Raw genomic sequence first — 26,211 nt, forward strand, 5'->3', positions numbered from 1 at the left:
AGGGATCTGAGGGTCATCTAGTCCAACCCCCTGAAATGCAGGAATCTCTACTAAAGCATCCATGACAGGTGGCCATCCAACCTCTGTTTAAAAACCTCTAAGAGGGGGTTCTTTCCACCGTGGAACAGCTTGTACTGTCAGAAAGTTATTCCCGAAATTTAGTTGGACTCTTCTTTCTTGTATCTCGAATCAATTGTCATTTTAATTTTGGTAAGAGATTTCTAATCTGAGATACTAAGGTGGTTCTCGGAGAGGTGGCTGAAAAGCTCTTTAAGAAACCTTTGGAGTAAATAATATAAAATGCAGGTGGGATTTCGCGCGAAGTCAACCCTAACCAATCTTAAGCACAAGCTCAATAAATTACCCCTTTAGTGAACTGTGCATAAACAGGGTGAGCTCTTCTTGTTGAAAGAGGAGCTAAAATCTTTTAGGTCACCAGAATGAGGCTTAGTCTACGCATGCAGCGTGTGAACTGGTAGAGTCCTGAGCTGCTGGAACAGACTCTACCAGTTCTTGCTGAATGCGTTCTTCTGGGTGTTCCTCAAAATCTATAGGAAAGTGTTCTAGGCCACCTGCTCTAGATAGACCAACATCCTTCCTCAAACTGATGCTCTACAGACATTCTGGGCTACAGTTTCCATCAGCCCCAACCAGCATGGCAAGGGATGATGGGAGTTCTAGTTCATTCTTCTTCTTCTTCTTCAAGACATTCACACCCCATTGGCTCTGCATCTGTCAACCAGGCCTAAGACTCCCGCCAAAGTGACACTGTGCAGGTCAACCCTTCAGTGATAAGCCAGAGCTCATTTATTAGTGTTATGCTAAGGATGAACATCTTTTTTCACTCTAATCTTTTTAGCTCATTATGTTAATTATGAAAAATGGAAAGCCTAAGTAACCATCAGCAATTGAGATTAATTAAGGAATAATCAGTAATTTCTCATAAACACAAGTCCCCACTAATTTAAAAAGCTATTATATACTGCAAGTGCTAGCGACAGAACTGGTGGCATACAGACCAATATCCAAGAGGGAGTTGTGCTAAAACAAAAACTAGAGTAACAGACAACATAAATGCACCCTGCTTTCCCTCTGAGAGCTGGTATTCTCACAGGAATTTCCAAACTATTCCTCTGCAGTGTGGTGGAGCTGAATTGAGGGTTCTTTTGGCCATTGACTTGGTGGGAATGTTGCCCCATAGCAGAAGTAGTCTAGGAAGGCAGTGTGGTGCAGTGGTTAGAGTGTTGGACTAGGACCTGGGGGATTAGACTCCCCATTCCACCAGGAAGCTCACAGGCTGGCCTTGGGCCAGTCACAGCCTCTTAACCTACCTCACAGGGTTGTTGTAGGGATTAACTGAGAGGAGCTGGGTAAACCATTTACTCCTTGGAGTAAACACAATAAATAAGCTCTTCTGCTTGCCTTCTTGAGAAAGCTGGAGGGGTCAGCCACATAGAGATGTCAGTCATCAACCTGGCATCTAGAGATCTCCACGTGGTTGCAAATGGACATTTGACAGTTGCAAAACGTGCCCGGGGAATTTCTACGGTTGCCATATTTCAAAAGGTGAAAATCCAGACACAAAAAGTTGTTCAGCCTTTTTTTGTTTTGCAAAATCTAAAAAAAAAATAAAAAATGAAGTTATTGAGCTACAGTGGTACCTTGGTTTAAGAACAGCTTAGTTTATTAACAACTTGGAATAAGAATACTGCAAACCCAGAAGTAAGCGTTTTGGTTTGTGAACTTTGCCTTGGAAGCAGAATATGTTTCGCTTCCTGTTGAGTGTGTTCCATTTGCAAATTGAGTCCCTAGCTGCTATGGGAAAGCATGCCTTGGTTTAAGAACGGACTTCTGGAACAGATTCAGTTCGTAAACCAAGGTACCACTGTATTTTGAAGGAAATTCGCCAAAATCTAGACTTCCGACATGGATTGCCATACGTCTGGATTTTCCCAGACATCTCAGTGATTTCTGCCTCAACACTGTTTCCGACTCCTGTATGTCTTGGAAATTCTGGACGTATAGCAGCCCTAGAATTTCTAACACTGGGGCAAAAGTTTCATAACAGGATTGCTGTGCCTTTGCTCCTGCTTAGCGTTATGTGAATGATGCAAACATGCAATGTGTTAATATGGAGCACACACTGATAGATGCATACTTCAAGAATCTCAGGAACAGACCAGAGGAGAAGGCCCAGGTCCAAGTGGTAGATCGACTGCTTAGCATGCAGAAGGTGCCAGATTCAATCCTTACCACTTCCAAGCAGGGCTGGTAATCTGCGAGCCTGAAACCCTGGAGTGAGTCAGAGCAGATAATACTCTGTGTGTACATCAGCTTCCTATGTTCCTATGACCTAAAATAAGTTAAGATAGGAAGGCGCTTTCACATACACAACACACTCGCTCCTCTCCTTTTGGCTCTGCAAACACGATGCCAGTCCCTTCAATGATTTCATGCATGTGTCAGGTTTTTTCTTTTATTAATGAATCGGTAATGTGTGTGGGTTTAGCTTTCACGCGAGACCTGCAGACTGCCAAGCCAGCTCCCGTCGGCTGATTCAGTTGCACGCTCATTCATAAAAAGTGCATGGCAGTGTGTGTGCAGACACATGAGTCACCCCATACCTAGAAAAGCAAAGCATGGAGAGCGGTTCTGCATTTTAGTGAAGGCATCTGGCGAGGAAATCTTATTTACTCAATTCATGTGTCGCTTGCCACCCATTAGTCGCTCGCCACGCAAGGAGTCTCCAAGAAACTTAATAACGTAAGAGTAGCATGCAGGATTGTGGGTGGCGCTGTGGGTTAAACCACAGAGCCTAGGGCTTGCCGATCAGAAAGTCGGCGGTTCGAATCCCCGCGACAGGGTGAGCTCCCCTTGCTCTGTCCCTGCTCCTGCCAACCTAGCAGTTTGAAAGCACATCAGAGTGCAAGTAGATAAATAGGTACCGCTCCGGCGGTTAAATGGCATTTCCGTGCACTGCTCTGGTTCACCCGAAGCGGCTTAGTAATGCTGGCCACATGACCCGGAAGCTGTATGCCGGCTCCCTCGGCCAATAAAGCGAGATGAGCGCCGCAACCCCAGAGTCATCCACGACTGGACCTAATGGTCAGGGGTCCCTTTACCTTTACCTAGCATGCAGGATCAGGCCAGTAGTCCATCTAAGGCCAGCATCCTGCTCTCACAGTGGCCAACCAGATGGCTCTGGGAAGCCTGACCGTGGGACCTGAGAACAGCCCTCTCCCCGCCGCCACCCCCAACCCCCACCCCATGGCTTCCAGCAACTGGTCTTCAGAAGCACACAGCCTCCGACTTACAAAAATTTAAGTGCATTGAGAATAACATAAAATAAAAAGAACAGCGCATCACAATAAAAGCCATACAATAACCCATAAAATGGACACAGTAAATGCTGGGCATGCTTTATGGAACAGGGGGCAGAGAGAGGCATATCCAGACCTATTAATTACATGTGCTTCCTTCAACTACGGAGAGCCCAAATCTATGAAGAAATCTGTGGGGTGGGGGGGTATTAATGCCATCTCTCAACCTGCCCCACCCACTGTGGATCTCTGAATCTTGCTTTCTGACCCAGCATTCCATCAGCCATAGCTGCTGCAGAAAGAAGAGGGAGACTACCTTCCCACATTATCCTGATAAGGAGCCGAGGGAAAGAGAGATCCATAGGGAGCCGAGCCCAAAAGAGAGAACAAGAAACCCCAAAAGTTAGGTGGCCGCGGCAGGCTTAATTCACCATTACGTGACAAGGTACTGCAAAAGGAGGCTCTGCAACACCTTGCCTGTTACGTGCCAAAATGCACTGAGAGAACAGGGTTGAGTTGAGGACACGGCAGCGGTTTCAACAGCACCCCCGTATTTAGTATGCTCGGTGCAGGTTCTAGCATTGATCAAACAATGAGAGGCTAAGACAGGGCAAGATTCCTCCGTCCTCATCCTCCCCCACCTTCCAAAACCCATTATCATACAGAAGAGCCGGTGCAGATTGCTTGCATACAAATCTGAAGCATCTTCCGGGCTCCAGAACATGGTGACAGCCTAAAACAAACACCGGGAGCTGCGCTTTAGCTTTCCTTTAAAAAGGAAAGGAAGAAAAGAAGGACATCTGCGGTTAGCAGGTGGCTTTTTGCTCGCGGTTCATCGGCAAAGCAACTCTGCCATCTTGTGGCGCATATGCGCATTCTTGCTCGTAAAGGCGCAGTGAGAGGGAAGAGGCCGAAAGCAAGCCTGTTTAAACAAGGCAAGGAAGGCCTCTGCAACTTGCTTTTCTGTTTTTTAAAATTATTATTATTAAAGATTTTCTTGATTTACAAAAGTGTGTGCAATGTCTCTCTCTTGTATTTTTTTCCCCATGTAACATTTTTACTTGTGAGCTGCCAAGCTGAATGCAACTCCCGTGTTTGCTAAGCCCAGGTGGGTTTGCAAAAACAGTGCATTTTCATGACCCTCTGATGAGATGCTAAATCTATATAGCTAATGGGCTGGATTTGGCTTGCAAGTCTGGGATAATCTGACGATTTGGGGGACAGAGCCAATTTGCTCCAGTTAGGGCATTTGCAATTTCTAACTAAAGTTTTATGAAATTGTCAGGGCAGGTGGCATTGCATTTTCCAGAAAACCACCCTTAAGAGACCAAGATTGTGGTCCATCTTAGTTGCACAACTTTACCTTTACACCTGAACTGAGAATGGCTTTATATACTCAAATTCAGGAAAGGCTTTTGCAGCTTCTCAGTCCATTCATTACATGAACTATTAAGCACTATAATATACAATCAAAACATCTTAATTAAAAATCTGTATCAGCCACAATTGCTACCCATGTGAATCAATTCAGTTCAATCAATAATGTTTGTTTTTTGAAAAATACAAAATAAAAACACACAGAGTTTTTTCTCAGCAAATACTACCACCATCCAAATCACATAAAACTGAGTACCCATTTAACAGCAGTACATGATATTTTCTATATAGCTATTTACTGGGGGTACTCATATGTACGCAGTACCAGTAAACCCCCCCCCCCCAATGTTAAAGTGTGGCAATACTGTAACAACTTATTGGTGAGTACTGGCACCTTTACTATTTACAGTGGTACCTCAGGTTACATACACTTCAGGTTACGCTTCAGGTTACATACTCCGCTAACCCAGAAATAGTGCTTCAGGTTAAGAACTTTGCTTCAGGATGAGAATAGAAATCATGCTCTGGCGGCAGCGGGAGGCCCCATTAGCTAAAGTGGTGCTTCAGGTTAAGAACAGTTTCAGGTTAAGTACGGACCTCCGGAACGAATTAAGTACTTAACCTGAGGTACCACTGTATTTATTTTTATAATCATTGGTTGTATACAAATACAGAGACAAAATACGCAACAAAAGTTGAAGGACGAAAGATTGTAAACAATCCAGAAAACAATTAAGTGCAACAATACCTTTTATAAGTGTGTTATCATTTAAATGCTGGGAGAAGGCTTTGAAGAAACAGATTCAATGGAAAGAAGGGAACAGATTGTTTATTGCTTGGCTGATATTTTCCTAGACAACTTGCTTCCCCCCTCCCTTTTAGTAGAAAGAATGCAACAAGTTGGTTAATGCAGGCACCGTTTTAATTAATATTACTGAACAGATCTTGCTGTCTGAATTCCTACTGCATAAATGTTCCTCAAGGAGCAAATGAAAAATGGGTGTTCATTTACAGAATTAAGGATGCACAGAGTCCAGCATGGCCAATGAGCATGAATGATGGGAACTGGAAGATGCTACAGGGGCTACCTGTGAACTAATATCTTGGGTACACAAATGAGAATCTGCACTGCTTCAATACTGGGTTAAACAGACCAGTGGTCTAACTCAGTATCCCATGGATCCAAAACTCTACCATGACTCAATACTCCAGAAATTCACGTACCATAAACATTTACCATCTATATATTATATACCCCAGACTTTCTCAGCCTGTGGCTTCTCTAGATAATAATAATTAATAATAATTTTTATTATTTATACCCCGCCCTTCCCAGTTAAGAAAACCGGGCTCAGGGCGGTTAACAACAAATTTAAAACACTTAATTGTAATACAACAGAGAAGCAACATAAAATACAGTATAAAAACATGAATAACAATAAAATTCAAAGTTCAAAAATCAATTTGGGGAAAATCCATCCAATAAGCATTAGATAGTCACCATGGCTAGATGGCTGAATTAGTCCTACTTGGGCCAGCAAGGAGGCCAGGGGAGAATTAGCTGTGGGGTCTCAGAGCAGGTAATCTTCATAAAAGGGGAGGGGGAGGGAAGAGAAGGGAAATAAAAGATCAGGCTGAATTTAAATTAAAGGCCAGGCGGAATAGCTCTGTCTTACAGGCCCGACGGAAGGAGGTTAAATCCTGAAGGGCCCTAGTCTCACGGACTACAACTCCCAGCATCCCCAGGCAGCGTGGCCAATGGCCCAGGGACGATGGGCATTGGAGTCCAACGTCTTCTGAAGGTTGTTGGGTAGAAGGAGGCTGTTAATACACAATTTTATACAAGTTCAAGGAATGCTGCCCCCCCCCATTTTTTTTCACTTTCTTTGAATGTTGGGGATTAATGTCATACATCTTGTTTACTTATGTGCACATTTTAGAATATTGATCCTCATCAACAACAAGCCATGTTTCACACAGGTGCGACCAGAAAAAAAGGTAGCAAAGCAAAAGAAAGAGAAGATATGAATTTCAAAAAAAAAAAATGAAACCCAAGTTAAGTGTTAAAAATGCTGTTGGGCCCCCGCTTCATAACACTGCTAAAATTGAAAGGTTCTGCACTTAGGCAGGAACAACCAACTGCACAAATATGAGATAGGGGAAGCCTGGCTTACTAGCAGTAAATGTGAAAAGGATCAAGGGGTCTTGGTGGACCACAAGCTGAACATGAGTCAACAGTGTGATGCAGCAGAAGCAAAAAAGAAAAAGCTAATGCTATTCTAAGCTGCATCAACAGAAGTACAGTGTCTAGATCAAGGGAAGTAATACAGTGGTACCTCTGGATGCGAACAGGATCCATTCCGGAGCCCTGTTCGCATCCTGACGCAAACGTAAGATGCAACTGTGCGTCTGCGCGTGCGTCGTGTTTCACCACTTCAGCACATGCGTGTGACATCATTTTGAGCGTCTGCACATGTGCGAGCGGCGAAACCCGGAAGTAACACGCTCCGTTACTTCCGGGTCGCCGTGGAGCGCAACCCGAAAATATTTAAGCTGAAGCGTATTCATCCCGAGGTATGACTGGACACAGCTGGAATACTGCGTCCAATTCTGGGCACCACAATTTAAGGATATTGACAAATTGGAATGTGTGCAGAGGAGGGCAACCAAGATGGTCAAGGGTCGGGAAACCAAGCTTTATGGGGAATGGTTGAAGGAGCTGGGTATGTTTAGTCTGGAAAAGACGAGACTGAGAGGAGATACGATAGCTGTCTCCAAATATCTTAAGTGCTGTCACATGGAGGATGCAGTAAGCCTGTTTTCTCTTGCTCTGGAGGGCAAGACTCAAACCAATGGCTTCAAATTACAAGAAAGAAGATTCCGACAAAACATCAGGAAGAACTTTTTAAAGGTAAGAGCTGTTCTGACAGTGAAAAGGACTCCCTCAGAATGTGGTGGACTCTCCTTCCTTTGGAGGTTTTTAAACAGAGGTTGAATGGCCATCTGCCAAGGATGCTTTAGCTTTGACTCCTGCATTGCAGGGGGTTGGACTAGATGACCCCCAGGGTACCTTCCAACACTATGATTCTAAGAAATCTCAGAGTGAAGAGGCATGACTCAGTGGATCTGCTTTGCATGCAAAAGGATCCCTATGTTCAATTTCTGGGTAAGTAACCAAACAATTAAACCCCTGTGTTGCAAACAATTATCAGTAATATCCCAGGCAACCCGATGACCAAGTACAACAATGCAATATCAATATAAACTCTTTATATAATCTATACGGAACATTGAACAATATGAAAACCCAAATAAACAGAAATCTTATAAATCTCTAAAGTCACAAAATGTGCACTCTTGATGGATTCTCTTGAAAACATAGAATCTGAGTTATTGTAAGTTACCATGTATATGCAGGTCATCGTTTCAATAATTCATTTGCAGTTTATGAAGCATTTTTGCATCCTTCTGCTGTGCTGAAGAAAAATTCTACGAAACAGTGGGTAGATCTGGAATCGCTGTTCACTACGTCTGTTTGCGGACCTCTTCGGCAGCCTTGGACATCATAAAACAAAGCTTTACGGCTTGTTTACATCAGATAAGAATCCGACCCATTGCTTCTTTCAGAGACTTGCATAGTCTACAAAGACTTTCAGAGACTTATAAGACTTATGTTTATTTGGTTCTATGTTTTCAAGAGAATCCATCAAGAGAGCACATTTTGTGACTTTAGAGATTTACAAGATTTCTGTTTATTTGGTTCTTCATATTGTTCAATTTCTGGGTAAGGCTGGGGAATACCCCGTCCGAAAACCCTGGGCTGCCTTGGTGCCAGTCAGTGCAGACAATACAGAAGCAAATGGACCAATACGCTAACTCGGTATTAAGCAGCTTCTTATGTACCACAGAATTCTAAGCATACCATTTCCTCAATTCCATACACAGGCCTGTGTATTAAATACAAGGCCTGTGATTAAAACCAAAATATCTTTTACTAATACTGCTCAGATCCACATACACACCCCTCACCAGTCCAGTCCAGTTTTCCCAGTTCCGTTATCAAAAGCTGAATGGGGCCTCTAAGAATAATGCTGTTTTCATCCTTAGGCATCGTAACTTCTGCCACCCACCCTCTCTCTCCCTCCCTCTCTCTCTCTCTATCTCATGAAAGTTTTACACAGGAGCCCAGCTTCATAAATAGTTCACACTGTGCAAGTCCATTATTCCACTACAGGGCGTAGGTTTTTGCATTGCACTCAGGCACACATGCAAAAGGTGGATACGCACGGACTTGCCTTCAGATTAAGATGCATTAAGAGGGCTACTGATAATGAAGCCTATTGCAAGGGAGAGGGATCACCATGGAGTCTTACCGCTGAAGCAGCAAAAGTAGAGGCCTATTCGACTTCTTGCTGCCCTCTAGGAGAATGGCAAGCAGGAAAGGAAAGCAATGCTCTCCACGGACTTTGGGACTTTGCTGAAAGTTAAAAGAGGCACAAATGGGGAGGAGGGGCTGGCAAGGTGCAGTGATTAAACAGACTGTGCTCTCAGTTAGGAAGTCCTCCGCTGAAATCTCCCCTCCTCCTAGTCCATCTTAAACTCACTAGCCTTGGCCCCATCTGTATTATACATTTAAAGCAGCAACATGCCACTTTACAAACAGCCGTGGCTTCTCCCAAAGAATCCTGGGAACTGTAGTTTGTTAAGGGTGCTGGGAGTTGTTAGGAGACCCCCTATTCCCCCTCGCAGAGTTCCTTGAAAAAAGGAACTGATTGTGAAACCGCACTGCAAATTTATTGTTAAGACCACTTTGTGAGGGGAATAGCTGGGTCTCCTCGCCACTCCCAGCTCCCCATAACAAACTACAGTTCCCAGGATTCTTTGGGGAAAGCCACGGCTGTTTATAAAGCGGTATATTACTGGTTTTAATGTGTGCTGCGGATGAGGCCCTAGACAGGCTAGTTTTCTCCCGACCTCAGCCATCCCACATGCAACACAGAAACCGCAATACTGGCCTACCATCCAGGGCTGTTTTGTAAGAAGGGGAAACAGGGGGCTGCCCCTTATGTAAGCTCAAGTCTATTTGTTCCACTAACTTGGAACAGTCTCTCAGACAGAAGCTCTCTCACATCACCTGCCACCCGGATCCTCCTTTTAATAGGACTGAGCCAGGTGCTGTCTCTATTTTTAAAATTATTATTATACTTATAGCCCAACTTTTCTCCAAGTAGCTCAAGATGGCACATACAACTCTCTCCCCCATTTTATCCTCACAACAATCCTAAGAGGTAGGTTAGGCTGAGCGGCTGTAACTGGCCTAAGGCGTGAGCTTCATGGTTGAGTGGGAAATTTGAACCCAGGTCCTCGTCCAACAATCTAGCAATTACACCACAGTTGTGCTCTACTACGGAGCTGCAGCCATTTCTCATGTTGGCGGACTCTCTAAAATGCTATTATAAATTAAAAAAAAGGCACTTCCTTAGTTCGAAATGAAGCTGCAGCAATACTCAGAGACTCTCCTCGCAAAGAGCTCTTTAAGATGCCTTTAAGAGTGGAAAAAGCTTATTAGCACATAGTACAATGTTCATGTACCAGCGCCACATATTCTCTTACACATGAATGCAAGTTTCTGCTTGAAAGGGGGGGAAATGCTTTCCCTAAAAGTTCTTTACGCAACATATGTGTGTGTGTGTGTGTGTGTGTGCGCGCGCGCGCGCGTGCGTACATACGTACGTACGAACCATCAGGAAAATGCAAGAGAATTGCAGAGAGTGAGTGAGTGAGTGAGTGAGAAAGAAGAAGGCAGACAAGGGAGGAACCAAATGATTGAGGGTGTGTTTGAGGGAGTGAGAGAAAAAGAGTGCACACATCACTAGCAAGAACAGTTTACAGTGGAATCCTAGCCACGTCAGAAGCAAGCTCCATTAAATTTATAATTTGGGCTATGATTACAGCCTAAAAATAAATATTCCTATCAGCTTCAGTCAGGAGAAAGTCTTTATGTCAACTGAGTATGTGAAAGAGATTGCTCTTTTTAACTGGTGAATTAATGTATATGTGGAATGACAGTTCCAGTAGTCTAACTGAGAGGGGACTGTGGTGAAGACACACCCTCTAGGTAATTAACAGGGCAAATGAAAGCAAGTCCACGCATTTTATTTTCCCCAGGCACAGGAACATGCCTGCAGTGCAAATCCTATTGCATGTTTTACAGGTTGGCAGAGAATCCACATGAACACCACATGCCATCTCTGGCATGATCTGTGTGCTGGCATTACACACACAAAAGATATGCCACGAAGTTGTCATTAACTAATCAGATTAAGGTTTGGGTTTTTCCCATTTAATTTCCAAATGGCAGCAGCTGATAGCACACTTCCATCTCCTCACTGAGGATTGCTTGCCTGCCCCTCAAAACCAGCGCTATAAATTCCCCAGGTGCGTTTTGCGACTGGCACAGATCCAACTGCAACCATGTGGAGATTTCTGGTGACTGACATCTCCATCTGGCTGGCCCCTCCAGCTGTCTTAAACAGGTAAGCAGAAGAGCTTGTTTACTGCATTTATATCCCAACTTTTCCTCCAACTGGTGCATGGTTCACCCCCCCTCCTCAATTAATCTCTACAACGACCCTGTGAAGTAGGCTAAGAGGCTGTGACTGACTCCAAGGTCACCCAATGAGCTTCATGACTGAGTGGGGATTTGAACCCTGATCTCCCAGGTCCTAGTCCAACACTCTAACCACTACACCACACTGGATTCCTGGAGTACTTCTGCTATGGGGCAGCTATATAAATTAAGTAGGTAAATAAATATGAGGAAAGCAAAATGCCACTTAGAGAAGGATCTGAAATGTTTTCCTTGAGGACCTGTAAAAGAGTATGGGGAATTAATTTATAATGAATTGAGGGGAAAGTTTAAAAGTACAGTGGTACCTCGGGTTACATACACTTCAGGTTACATACGCTTCAGGTTACAGAATCTGCTAACCCAGAAATAATACCTCGGGTTAAGAACTTTGCTTCAGGATGAGAACAGAAATTCTGCTCCAGCGGCGCGGTAGCAGCGGGAGGCCCCATTAGCTAAAGTGGTCTTCAGGTTAAGAACAGTTTCAGGTTAAGAACGGACCTCCGGAACGAATTAAGTACTTAACCTGAGGTACCACTGTACTTAAAAAAAAAAGAAGAGTCATTTTTGTTGGGGATAATTCAGATGGAAATTCCCAGGTGTCATAAAAGCCTATTTAAGTATGCCACTACTGCGGCCGGTGTTTTGTTAGCCCAGAAATGGAAAACGAGCTCATTGCAAAATAAAAAGGGGTGCCTTGACATTCTGTTGTGGCGACCATAAGGTGTCATTTGACAGTCAGCTTGTATATCTGAGTTTTTAACACTGCTCAAAATACATAGAAGTTTGGGCTACCATAAATCTGTTGGAATTTCAGTCCCTTTTGGTTGTTTTAACTGCAACAAGCTAACATGCCTACCCCTCTGGAAGCTTCCTCGCAGAGTTGTTGGGGAACAGGGAGTGTAGAGTCCATAGAAGTCCCAAAGCATATTGTTCTAATAATAATAATAATAATAATAATAATAATAATAATAATAATTTATTTATATCCCGCCCTCCCCAGCCGAAGCCGGGCTCAGGGCGGCTAACAACAATAAAATAGTTCAACATTCTAAAATCAGTCATTATAAAATTAATTCAAATCAAATTGATGGCAACCATTGGGCTAGAGTTCTGTGAAGATTGCCAAAGGAGGGAGTCAGGCTGTGCCCTGACCAAAAGCCTGGTGGAACAGCTGTCTTGCAGGCCCTGCGGAAAGATGTCAAGTCCCGCAGGGCCCTAGTCTCTTGTGACAGAGCGTTCCAATGACAAACCGGGTGCCTATGTGAAGTTCCCATACAGGATCTGAGCACAATAGCACTCTTATTATTCCTAGCAACAGGCACTCAAGAGACATTCTTCCTCTGACACCAAAGGCAAAACATTTTACACGGATAGTTACGGTAATAAATTCATGAACGGAACTGCGAATCTTCAATGGAGAAGAATTAAGAGGAGAGTTACTTTAAAACTATGCGCTGGATTCAGGAATGATGGGATGGGAACAAGGTCTTGCATGACCTCAGGTGATTCTAGTGCAAGTAGCAGCATGTGCTTGGCCCATGTCAGTTTCCAATGCTAACGAGTTCAAAGCAGCAGCAACACCAAACTATATACGCATCTAGAATTAGACATTCTCCTCCATGGCTTCAAATGCTGCCTTTTCAAAGGACTGTTTGTTAGCAGCCGCTGTGAATTAGCTTTAAGCTTGTTCTCAAGCTTTACAAAAAGAAAAACCACACTCAACTTTGCAGCAGCTCTCAAATTCTCACTCAGCAATAGCCAAAAGGCAGGAAATATCTGGCAAGAGGCCACATCCTGCAAACTGTGCGATGCCTTCAGATTCTCATTGGGTTAACAGCTGCACGTGGGCTGGTCCTAATCTATACCTGTAGAGCTACTGTCATCAAAGTCTCAGCATACCAGTCTAGCAACTTCCATTGCCTATCAGCAAGAGACTTCCCAGGACTGTTTCAGAATGTGCTTTAGGTCAGGGACTACAGAGAGACCATTAAAGATGTGAAGGCCTGAGAAAAGAATCAGGAAAAATCAGAGTTTGTTCCAGGTTTTTACAAAGCCTCTCTTTGTTTCCGTTCTTCACAAAAAAACGAGGGGGGGGGGGAATGGAAGAAATATTTTTTTTAAAATTATGAAATGATTAACAAAATGTTTAAAACAAGGGGGTTTATATATTTATTCCCCCAAAATGATTCCCAAAACCACATTAACAGGAAGACTTTCCTGTAAGGCTGTATACAGTATCAGATCATTACAGCCCCTGTACATTGGGGAACTGGGAATGCTCACCCGAAATCTGGACTTCCTCTGCATGAATTGCACTTTTGGGTTAACAGCAAATGTTGACCAAAATCAATCTGCCTGATTAATCACCCTGGGTATTTAAGTTAATAGATAAAAATCTCCATGGCCTTCTGATTTTTAGCTACAGTGGTACCTCGGGTTAAGTACTTAATTCGTTCCGGAGGTCCATTCTTAACCTGAAACTGTTCTTAACCTGAAGCACCACTTTAGCTAATGGGGCCTCCTGCTGCCGCCGCCCCGCTGGAGCACGATTTCTGTTCTCATCCTGAAGCAAAGTTCTTAACCTGAAGCACTATTTCTGGGTTAGCGGAGTCCGTAACCTGAAGCGTATGTAACACAAGGTACCACTGTATTTTGAACCATGATGAAGAGATAACGTAACATGGATTTTATTTGTATGCTGCTTCGCCATAGTTCAAACCACGCTCAAGGCAGCTTACAACTTGAAAAAAACACATAATTACAACATAACAAAGCTAGCCATAAACAAATAAAAACATTAAAAAGTACACAAGCAAACTGAACAACTTCACATAAATCGTAAGATCTAAAATAAAGGCACAAAAAATTAGTATCAATAACACCAACAACCCATCCTAAACAATACCCCAGCCTAATATTCTGTAGCCTCAGCATTTGTAGTTGGAGTCCGTCCAGGTCCCACCATCCCAGGCCAGGTAGAAAAAGGCCTGCAAGGCAGAGAGCAGGTCTTCCAGGACTCATAGCCAAGATGGATGTCAGAAACTGTGTTTACGAGCATGGGAAGCTGTGTCATCCCAAATCAGACCTGGTCCATCTACACTAACTGGCAATGACTCTTAGAGCAGGGTTCTCTCTTAGCTGTAACCTGTAAATACCAATGGATTGAAGCTGGGACCTTGCATGCAAATTCTAAGAGATTGGCACTGTGGTCTAAACCACTGAGCCTCTTGGGCCTGCCGATTGGAAGGTCAGTGGTTCGTATCCCTGCGAAGGAGTGAGCTCCCGTTGCTCTGTCCCAACTCCTGCCAACCTAGCAGTTCGAAAGCACGGAAAACTGTCTGTGGACAAACACCGGCTCCCTTGGCCTGAAAGTGAGATGAGCACCACAACCCCATAGTCGCCTTCGACTGGACTTACCCGTCCAGGAGTCCTTTTACCTAAGAGATTCCCATGTCTGCCAACTCTCCATTAAAGAGAAATGAGCAAGACATGCATGCCAGCCTGTTCCCCTGAATCCACAGTAAAAGTCCTTCCCAAGTTAGCAGAAACAGAGGTATTTCCCCCAATTCTCAACTCCCCCTTACCACCTTCCTAGTCTGGGAAAAGGTGATGATTTCCTTTTGTTAAGTACTAGGCCAGACAAGAACCCCAGGGCCTAATCTGATTGGATTAAAATATTTACAATTAAAGGCATACTATAATTAGAAAGACACACTGCCAGTAAAGATTAGAATTCTTTTATTTTTTTATGTAACTTCGCATACTGAAATATAGTTTAAGAAACTTAAAAGGGGGGGGGCATGTCACAACAATTGTTTCCCAGGCAGCTTTCCCTGCAAATCAACTACAAATTACCTAGGCGTTCTCTGTCCCATACACACTTCTCACATATAGGTTGCAATCCTACGTACAGTTATCACGAAGGGTGCATTCATTGGGACATTTGTACGTAGGACTGCACATACATAGGATTGACAGAAGCTAGAAGTTCACACTCGCTAGTAAAAGAACATCATAATCTAATATTTTAAGCCATATGCCAATAGTCAGCATCTGAATTCTGAGGCTGAACTGCACATGAGAAACTCCAGAACTCCAGCAATGGAAAGTGAGACCTGCATTAAAATGTTGCAGCATGGAGCGCTCCTGTTCACTGTTCCAGCCAGCCAATCACAGCAGCAGCTGGGATGCACTGGGGACTGATAGGTCGCAAAGGCAGGGAAGCCAACAGTAGGGGGAGCCAGAGCCAATATAAGGCAGATCTTTTTGTCCCCATCCTCTTCCCTGTTGAGTTCCAAAAGGGGCAAGTCTGGGACTAAGGAGGAGGAAGAAGACTGCAACACCCCCTGGACCGGTTTAAGGCAGGCAAGCACAGGCTGAGAGCAGAATGGGGTTGGGGGGCAGTGCCCTATATACCCAAAAGCACCATCCCCCACTGGTCAGCCCTCCTGCCTGATACTCCATTCCGCTTCCAAACCCACTTGGCATCCCATGGCCATGAAACACCCATTTGTGGTGCTCCCACTATTAAGGTTTTTGGTACTCCTGCAAACCTCAGGTTCCCCCAAGCTGGGTAATACCTCCGCGTCTTGTGTGAGCTCATGCCATTTGGACTAGGTGAGCGATGGCACTCACAACCCTGGACATTGGAAACAGAGCTTGATGCACCAAATTAATATCACCTTCAAACCTTGGGTTTAATCACCTGCTTCTCAGGTCACACGCTCGAATAGTCTGGCAGAAGCTAAGGCATGCTTAATCCCAGGATTCCCTGACTCTCAAAGTTCACTGAACGCTCTGGAATTTAGGTTACAGTCAGCCTTTCTAATAATCCTTCCACACACCCCATAAGTGAATAACTCTTGTACACGTTTATTCATAACTATAACGAGGGCGGGGGTTACAGAAAAAGGGAGAGGAAAACAGCACTTTCATTGCTGAAAAAAGTAAATGTCTTTAGACCACAGACCAACTTTTCCAAGTATGATGCTGTGTTTTGAACACTCATCAACCCCGTCCAGCATTTTGCATGGTCAGGAATGATCTGTGGTGTAGTGGTCTTGGGATTGAGGGGGGTTCAAAAACCTGCTACTAATTTTGCTGGAGGGTCCCAGTCTCCAAGATCCTAGAGCCACTCCATCAGCAAGAAAGGAGAGGTTTTTTAGCCACCTTGTGCACCAAAGCTAGGAATTTAGGAACACTGAAAACTTAAGAGTGCATCCATTTCAAGGAATTGGTATGCAAGTTCTGTTACGCAGAGTGACATTTCATGGAAAACACAGTGTCACTCCAAAGAAGATATTAAAGATATAGATTATTATAGATATTAAAGAGGAAAGGGACCCCTGACCGTTAGGGTCCAGTCGTGGACGACTCTGGGGTTGCGGCGCTCATCTCGCTCTATAGGCCGAGGGAGCCGGCGTTGGTTCGCAGAAAGTTACCGGGTCATGTGGCGAGCATGACTAAGCCACTTCTGGTGAACCAGAGCAGCGCACGGACACGCCATTTACCTTCCTGCTGGAGTGGTACCTATTTATCTACTTGCACTTTGCAAGTAGGCAGGAGGTGGGCAGGAGCTGGGACTGAGCAACGGGAGCTCACCCCATCACGGGGATTCAAACTGCCGACCTTCTGATTGGCAAGCCCTAGGCTCTGTGGCTTAGTGATATTAGAGTACTCCAAATCATTTGCACAGCAAGATCGAGCTGAAAGGCAAAACATGGGAGATCTGTATTAATCATTGCATCGCTAATTTTATTTTATTTTTTATTGAATTTGTATACAGCTCAGGGTAGTTCACAAAAATACTGTTGTACAATAGTAGAATTATAATATTCTTGTATTTTCTTAGAAGTTTGAACTGTATAATATTTGAAGTAGCCTGGCTGTGAGGGGCCATGGCTGTTGACTATCATGAAGGAAACCTGCACTTCTGAACTTGTCACTACACTTACTGGGGATAAAACGTAGGTCCAACACCTGGAGGTCACTGAGTTGAGGAAGACAACCATAAACAAACTCCACCTTTCTTGCCCTCCAACTATTCGCTCTGTAAGCGTGCACGCACAAACACCCACCCTTTTTGGCCCAGGTTTCTTGAACACATTTGACACATCAAGTTGAGGGCATGAGGAGGCTGGGAGATTCCAAGAAGCTAGTATTAAAGAGTGAAAAAAAGGTACATACATGTCCCCATAACTCTAACTGCAACTTCTCTCTTTCACTCCTCACCACACAGACATAGCTTTGCTATCAGGGGAAAAAGCAGTCACAATTCTAAGCTCTGTCTCAGCTGAGCATGCAGAAACTTGATCAACCAGCAATGGAGACTGGACTGTTCTTCCCTGTGGCAATTCTACTGCCAGGGAGTGCAGAAAGGTGATAGATTTTGTTAGAATCTGGGGGAGGCCATGCCTAGCTCCTCTCCAAACAAAGGCAATGGAAGCTGCCTCGTATCGAATCAAACGGCTGATCAGTCTAGCCCAGGCTTCCTCAAACTTGGCCCTCCAGATGTTTCTGGCCTACAGCTCCCATGATCCCTAGCTAGCAGGACCAGTGGTCGGGGATGATGGGAATTGTAGTCTCAAAACATCTGGAGGGCCGAGTTTGAGGAAGCCTGGGTTCAGTGTGACTGGTGGCAGCTCTCAAAGAGTTTCATGAGGAGGAGAAAGGCAGAATATGGATGTGTTCCTTAAGGGGAGAATGTTTACTGGGGAACATCACCAAATGGTCCACAACCATTGCTACCCATAATGCTCCTCACATTCTGCCAATTTTTGCTTTGCCCATTGAATACAGTTGGTACTGCTTCTAGGAAGAGACTGTGAACATCCACACGTTTTCCTTCCTTCCTTCCTTCCTTCCTTCCTTCCTTCCTTCCTTCTTTCCTTCCTTCCACAGTCAATACTACAAATAATTAAATGCTAGTTTCTCACAAAACAAAGAAAGAATAGTGCCTGCATATTGTGCCTCATATCTTAGGTTCTATAAATGATAGTAATTTAATTTTTTTTTTTAACAAAGTGAAAGCTGGGAGCCTGGGGGTCATGGTTCATTGGAGTAGGGTGAAGACTGCCACCCCCCACCACAGGGACTGTGCTTCTCTTGGCAGCAGTACAGCACCTAGCATTCTGTAAGTGTTAAAAGTATAGCAAGGTCAAAGTACAGTGGTACCTCGGGTTAAGTACTTAATTCGTTCCGGAGGTCCGTTCTTAACCTGAAACTGTTCTTAACCTGAAGCACTACTTTAGCTAATGGGGCCTCCTGCTGCCGCTGCACCGCCGGAGCACGATTTCTGTTCTCATCCTGAAGCAAAGTTCTTAACCCAAGCTATTATTTCTGGGTTAGCGGAGTCTGTAACCTGAAGCATATGTAACCTGAAGCATCTGTAACCCGAGGTACCACTGTAGTTAGATTCAGCCCTTAACCCACTGTAGTTAGATTCCCCTATTTTAAGCCTTCAGTTGCTTAAGAGACTTTTTAGCGCATAAAGCGCCTGATAAATGCAATCAATCAATAAGTAATGGGTGAACAGGATGGTGGATGCATTAATGACTGATTCCAACTGCAGGACGTCACACTTTTTATCTGAGCTGATTTCTGCTTTCCTGTACGTTTGCCTCCCAGTCACGTACTTGCCTCTTCCAAGGTTTTCATTATTCAACACTTATTCTCCCATCTCCTCCCCACCCCCCTGGCAGACCATAATATAGGGTTTGCAAGAGAAACAGGTGGTGTCTACTTGCCTTTCTCACCTTCCTAGATTATTATCTTTTTGCATTAAGATGTGTGCAACAGGATGCAGCTAAGCAGCAGCATAACGTAGGAGGAAGTGGGAAGAAGGCTCAGAAAACCCCTGGGAAGACCTTACCACCACCACATACAACTTTTAAACAAAAGGCTGCAAACAAGAGCCAAGGCACAGAGCGGCCAACGGAGGCTGCATACTTGCCATATATTTAAGCAGATCTTTTCCACACAAAGGATTCTGGGGACTGCAGCTTATCAAGAGTGCTGGGAATTATAGCGCTGTTAGGCATAAAACTACAGTTCCCAGGATTCGGTAGTGGGTGTGCACATTTTGAATGCGTGGTGTGTATGCCGTCTTGCAAACAACCGGTGAGCTAAGATCAATGTTTAATGCAGCCTTTGCCAACCTTGTCTGGTGCTCATAGGAGTGGCAGTTCAAAATATGTGTAAGGCGGAAAGTCTGGCTTGTTGAAATATTACTAGATTCTCTTGTAATGCACTATGAACTGAAACAGCCTGATTCATTTGCTTCTCGTCAATCTGGGACAGTTTATAATGTGGTAACACAGGACCTACGCAGGCTTCCAGCTGTGACTTCTTGCAGCAGGTGAGGCAAGAGTTTGATTAATTAAAAACGAAGGAGAATGCTTTTTTTTTTTTTAAGTGTAGGTAAATCCTAGCTTCCTTTCATAGGGTTACAGCCATCTTTAGTTCTACTCAGACCCACTGAAAAGAACAGGTATGACTAAGTCACACTTCTTAATTTCAGGGGGTGTAGAGAGTAGAATTTAGCTTGATACAACTCTTAAGTCTCCATTTTCAAAATCTCAATTAGCGGCAGGCCTTTACTTGCAGATAAATTTGGTTAGACTAAGGCCTGAGAGATGAGGGTTCAAATCCCAACATAGCCATGAATGCTCACTGGGTGACTTTAGGCCCCTTAGCTTATAGCCTACCTCAGAGGTTTGTTGTGAGAATAAAAATGGGGAGAAGGGAAACAACTACTACTACTACTACTAATAATAATAATAATAATAGCAGCAGCAGACTGTCTCCTGCAGACAATAGATTTCTGGAACACTCCTGAAGCACTTCAGGTGAAACTTAACATGACGGAAGAATATTCGTATCTGACCTTCATCGGTCGTATCAGAGCAGCAAGAAACACAAAAAAAGAAATAAGGAAGTCACATCGTTCTGACCACAACCACCTCCAAAAACAAAGCAAAGCCAACTTAAAAATAGCACCTGGGATTCCGGTACTGTTTATCATCTGTTTCTAAGCTCAGGCAATTCCCTAAAACTTCCTACATGCAAAAACACAGGAAAACCTTGTTCATGTTTTGCTGGTGGAGAGTATGATCCCGCCATCTGGAATAAAGGCGGCAACTACGTCATGATGTCTTGCAAGAGAAAAGAATTCCAGGATACGGTGTATGTGTGCTCTGAGTTTTTTGTTCGGCTAAACTGAGGACTCTGAAGGGGAGCTGGCTATGCTAGTTATATGGGCAGAGAGCAAAAAAAAAAAAAGGGGGGGGGGGAGAAAACCGAAGCAATGTATTAATTCAATGGAGGAGACCACCCCAGGCCTCCTCCAGTTGCCATGGCAACAAAGTATTGATTTTCCTTTTCCTCCAGCCCCCTCTAGTGTGAGGATTCAGTATTTTGAATCCACTGTGCCGCTAATGACATCCAACAAACCCTGCTAAAATAGTACTGAAAATAAACAACAAAAATATGTGTGTGTTTGTGTGTGTGTTTGTGCGTTACGGGCGACATTGAGGCAAACTGCCCCTTAAAATACTTTTAATAACTAGGAGCATGGCGTGGGAGGGGAGGGAAATGGGAAAAGCTGCTGCAATTAATATGGAAACTTTTATTTCAATTTTGTGTTTATTTTTTCCACTGGGGAGAAGGCCAGCTAAATGTCTTTGAGGATAGTAACAACAGGGCTAATAACTGCGCACCTGCATTTCAGTGCAAATTGCTGTTTTCAAAAGTTCAAAGGGTGATGGGAAATGGAATTATCTGTGGGACTGAATGTAGGTATGTTTGAATATTTTTAAGGATTGTATGAAATGTATGTTTGTATGCTTGTATATTTGCAATATGTGTGTATTAATGCTGAATTATTTTAACAATAAAAACTTTTCAAAAAATAATAATTCTGCATTTGCTGCCCATTGCTTCCAATGGGTCCTCACCGTGTGTGACTAAAATTGGGTGCCACCTTTTTATTAATTAATTAATTAAATTTACATACTACCCCTCACCCATAGATCTCAGGGTGGTTTACTTTCCACATTCTACTGTAAACTGATATTATTGTTTGAATGCATGAATTCAAATTCAACTGTAATACAGAAAAGAATTCGTTTACAATGCTAAATGTAAACTGTAAGTGGGGACCCCATTGTTTTGTCAGTCCTCCATTTGTCTTGCCACTTTGCCACCAAGCCAGTGTGTATGTGATAGGGTCCAAAATCGTCCGAAAAATATGGGATGTGACAAGGAAGGTTGTAGAGGAGGAGGAAGAGCACCAAAGACCAATGGAAATCATGGTCTCACATTGTATGAGCAATAGGGAGAGCTTTTTGCACCTTTGGTTCCAAGCAAAGGAACGATCTCATACGCTGCCCAGAGTATCATTTAATTGGATATAACTCAAGCGGTTTATACCAATCTTCCTCTAGACCAGGGTTTCCCAAACTTGGGTCTCCAGCTGTTTCTGGACTACAACTCCTATCATCCCTAGATAGTAGGTCCAGTAGTCAGGGATGGTGGGAATCGTAGTCCAAAAACAGGTAGAGACTCTTTACAACGCAAAAAAGGTTATTGTAATGAAGTAGGCTTTATATCAATGGGACGCAGGTTAAACCACAGAGCCTAGGGCTTGCCGATCAGAAGGTTGGCGGTTTGAATCCCTGTGACGGGGTGAGCTCCCGTTGTTTGGTCCCTAGCCAACCTAGCAGTTCGAAAGCATGTCAAAGTGCAAGTAGATAAATAGGTACCGCTCCGGCGGGAAGGTAAACAGCGTTTCCGTGCACTGCTCTGGTTTGCCAGAAGCGGCTTAGTCATGCTGGCCACATGACCTGGAAGCTGTACGCCGGCTCCCTCGGCCAATAAAGCGAGATGAGTGCCACAACCCCAGAATTGGTCACAACTAGACCTAATGGTCAGGGGTCCCTTTACCTTTAGGCTTTATATCTATATCTATATCTGAATATAAAAGTATTCACAAAAACACACAGACTAATTATCCCTGCTTCACCAGCCTGGTGTCCTCAAGATGTTTTGGACTACGACCTTCCGTCAGTCCCAGCCATCGACTGCTGGCTGATCGAAAAATTTTAGTCAAGTAAACGTTGCAACGCTAGCAGAAATCCAAGTACAGATCGCTATGTACACCCTACTGTAGCCAACAGCAAGTTTCCCACACTGATTCAAAATGGCTGCAGGCCAAAAATAAAGTCAAATTACTCTGGACCTTTGTGGCTAATAATATGGGCTACTTGACACTTGTAAAGTAGAAAACCAACTTTCCTCAAGAATAACAACTGGAAACAAGGAAATGCGAACATAGTGAGATGCGGATCTACAGATATTTAAGTTCCCCCCTCCACTATTTAAAAAACCTTATAGCTGTTCTAAGAGCATTGTTAGGAAGCATGAACATATTTGATTAAGCCACTGCAGGGGAAATTTTCTCCAGCAATGCCTCAAACACACAAGACTTTTCTTTGACTACTAGTAACATACCAGGAGTGTCTGTTTCTTTGTTTTTAATAAAACTATTTTTAGTCTGCTCTGCCCCGTACGATTACAGGGCAAAGCTAGAATACAATTATCACACAATGACAATATAATTAATAGCACAGGTGGAAAAAAAAGCGTGGTGTATTGGCATAATATCAAAACTTAATGAAATTATAAGACTGAGAGAAGGAAGAGGCTTGAATCATTGGCTTTTATACTTGTAAACCGCTCAGAAGCCTGTTTTGGTGTGAAGCAGTATATAAAATAATCGTAATAAATAATACAAAGTTAACAAGCCATTTGAAAACCTTTGGTCTCATCTCTTCAAGTGCATGAAAGAGGAAACAATTTTAAATATATAAGATTATGCAATATTCATACAGAACACTCTTATACATTATCCTATTTTACATTAATAAAAAACCCGCAACCTTAAAATTATAATACATAAAAAGATTAATGGCTCCTTAATTGCAGCATTAGTAAAGGTAAAGGTACCCCTGACCATTAGGGTCCAGTCGTGGACGACTCTGGGTTTACGGCACTCATCTCACTCTATAGGCCGAGGGAGGCGGCTTTTGTCCACAGACAGCTTCCGGGTCATTTGGCCAGCATAACTAAGCCGCTTCTGGCGAACCAGAGCAGCGCATGGAAACACCATTTACCTCCCCGTCAGAGCGGTACCTATTTATCTACTTGCACTTTGGCGGGCTTTCAAACTGCTAGGTGGGCAGGAGCTGGGACTGAGCAACGGGAGCTCACCCCGTTGCGGGGATTCGAACCACCAATCTTCCGATCGGTGGGCCCTAGGCTCTGTGGTTTAGACCACAGCGCCACCCACCCGCATCCCTGCAAATTGCAGCATTACAAACTACTAATATTCAAGCAAAGCTCAATCAAACAGGTGGATATTTGCCCAATACTCTTCATATTACAGGAACACCAAACCTAGGTTTGCGACCAAATGCATGTGCCACAAAAGGCTGCAGAAAAATTCGCATTCAATATTGACCTGTGTACATATGAACACAGGTTGCCCAACGTGTGTTGTTTGGTGCTATGGAAATGAGCCCTTTGCTATATGATCCATCTCTGGGAATTATCCACTTAGTTACTTCCTGGTTTGCTGCTACCCTTGAACAACTACAGCTATGGTCTGTGCTTGCCCAGCTAAGTCCTGGTTCAGGAGAAAATTGAAACAACAATTTGCAAGTTTGGATATAACTACAAGCTATGATTTTTATGTTTTATAACATTTTTGAGAACCAACCTGGAATCACAGCAAACAGTCAGGACATAAATATTTTAAATAATAGTAAATAGAGGCATGAAGCAAAAGTAGGAAATACTGTAATTGATTAAGCCAAGGAAGAAAGAGAGGGGGAACATGTGAGCCAGAGGTTCCATCCCATAATGCCAGACCATGGGAGGATAGTATGCAACCAATGAAGCTTTGCATCCACGTTCTCCCTTTCTTTCCTTCAGCTTCATGATCTCAGCAAGCCACAGTTTGCCCAAGAAACTATGGTTTGCCAAGAACCAGAACTAAATGAAGGATCCTGAGCAGACAAGGGGAGGATGAAACACGTGGACTCAAATATCATTCATGCAGTAGCAGAACCAAACCATGGGTTCACTTCATGTCTGAGCCTGCCTAGTATTTGATTAGATGCACTGGTTCTGGAGTTAGAGAAGCGAGAAAATCCGAGTGGAACTCCCTGGTATTAATAAAATGTTCTTCGGCTATGTAAATTATTCCCAGCTTCGCTTTTCCTTCAGTTTTTGACGTGGGTGGAGAAGCCTTTGATCAGAATAACACTCCCCTGTGCATCACACATTAAAGTGGCACTTCAAATGCTCCTGGCGGGTATTTTTTTACAACAACAACAAACAAAAAGTCTACAGTCAGGAGAAGTGCGGTAACTTCAGAAAAGTGCACACATACGTACATTATAGACTTTCAACAAGGTGGTATGGCCTTCTACCCTCAGTGGAGATAGGTCAATCAACCAGAGAATGCATGCAGAGAATTGCACGTGCCATTACAGAAATTCATGTACAGGGACCAGCAAATTGTGTCTAGTCTTGGCAGCCCACAGTTGCTTCTTGTGTTGGACTACAACTCCCACCATCCCTTGCACATAGGCCATGCTAATGACAAGTTGGAGTCCAACTTGGAGAGCAACTCTGGAGAGCACTATGTTGGCTGTCACTGCATTAAATCCGTCTCGTCTCAGGCTATTTGTCCCAAAAACAAACACCTAAGGGCAGGGGGATTGATTTGGAAATTTTTCTGACGCCCTAGAGCAGAGAGCTGTACCCTTCCAGGTGATATTGGACTCCAACTCCCATCAGCCCCAGCCAGATTCACCAATGGTAAGGGATGATAGGTGATACAGTTCAGCAACTTCTGAGAGGCCACAAGTTCCGCAGCTTGGCCATTCCATAACAAAGACCCCGGAAGAGAGAATTTACTCTGCCTTATCGTGATTTAACCTTGCAAGTCAGTCAATGTATAATATTTTATAGAAAACTGGAAGGAAAACAACAGACCAGGCCTTCTGCTCATTTGGGAGGCAGGTGTTATAGCTCCTTGGAAAAGGCTAAAGACAAGCCCTGGGCCCATCTGGTCATGACTGCAACCTTTCCCTATGTTCCAATTTTATTTTATTTTTTAATTTGCATTGTCTTGGTTATATTTAAGGTGGCACCAACAGTTTTTGCCCTAAAGCGCACTGTAACAACTTTTAGAGAACATCAGCTCTACGCTTTTTTCTGAGCAGCTCAAATTAAAACGCATGCTAATTTGCAGATGCAAAACTTCACAAGATCTCAGAAAAGCTTCGTCCCGTGGAAGTATAAAGGGGAAGGAGAATAAAGAACAAGAGCTGCAAATCTCCTTCTACCCTATCAGAACTGAGAGCCTTAAATCACTTTCCAAAATGTTCTATCCCTCATGGTTGGATAAGGCAACGGAATGTACCTGAAGAATACAAAAAGGGCATTAATAAATCATAATTATGTTGCTGTTGTTTTAAAATATGAGTGTCTGTATAAGCTGTTTAAAAGTTGGAACTATTCAGCAAAGCTTGCCGCTCTTCAAAGCCTTTTCTGTGTTTGGACAATGTTCCTTGCAACAGCATATGGTGAAAATATACCGTATTTTTCGCTCTATACGATGCACCAGACCACAAGATGCACCTAGTTTTTGGAGGAGAAAAACAAGAAAAAAAATATTCTGAATCTCAGAAGCCAGAACAGCTTCTGTGATAGCTGTGCAGCCTGCATTCGCTCCATAAGACGCACACACATTTCCCCTTACTTTTAGGAGAGAAAAAGTGAGTCTTATAGAGCAAAAAATACGGCAATTAAAACCAG

General features: G+C 43.6%; 1 protein-coding gene and 1 long non-coding RNA gene across 3 annotated transcripts in view; both read right to left on the bottom strand.

The window, feature by feature from the left end:
• Window positions 1–26,211, bottom strand: part of RCOR1 (REST corepressor 1) — a 143,919-nt gene that overhangs the window by 64,145 nt on the left and 53,563 nt on the right. The window lies entirely within an intron of this gene.
• LOC308470618 lies at window positions 2,463–9,807 on the bottom strand. The gene is made up of 2 exons (XR_013982498.1): window positions 9,071–9,807; window positions 2,463–2,624 (listed from the first exon to the last, which is right to left on the bottom strand). It is a non-coding gene; the product is annotated as an uncharacterized lncRNA (long non-coding RNA).

The sequence above is a fragment of the Podarcis pityusensis genome (assembly GCF_964106645.2).
Source record: "Podarcis pityusensis genome assembly, chromosome: 1".
NCBI lineage: Eukaryota > Metazoa > Chordata > Lepidosauria > Squamata > Lacertidae > Podarcis > Podarcis pityusensis.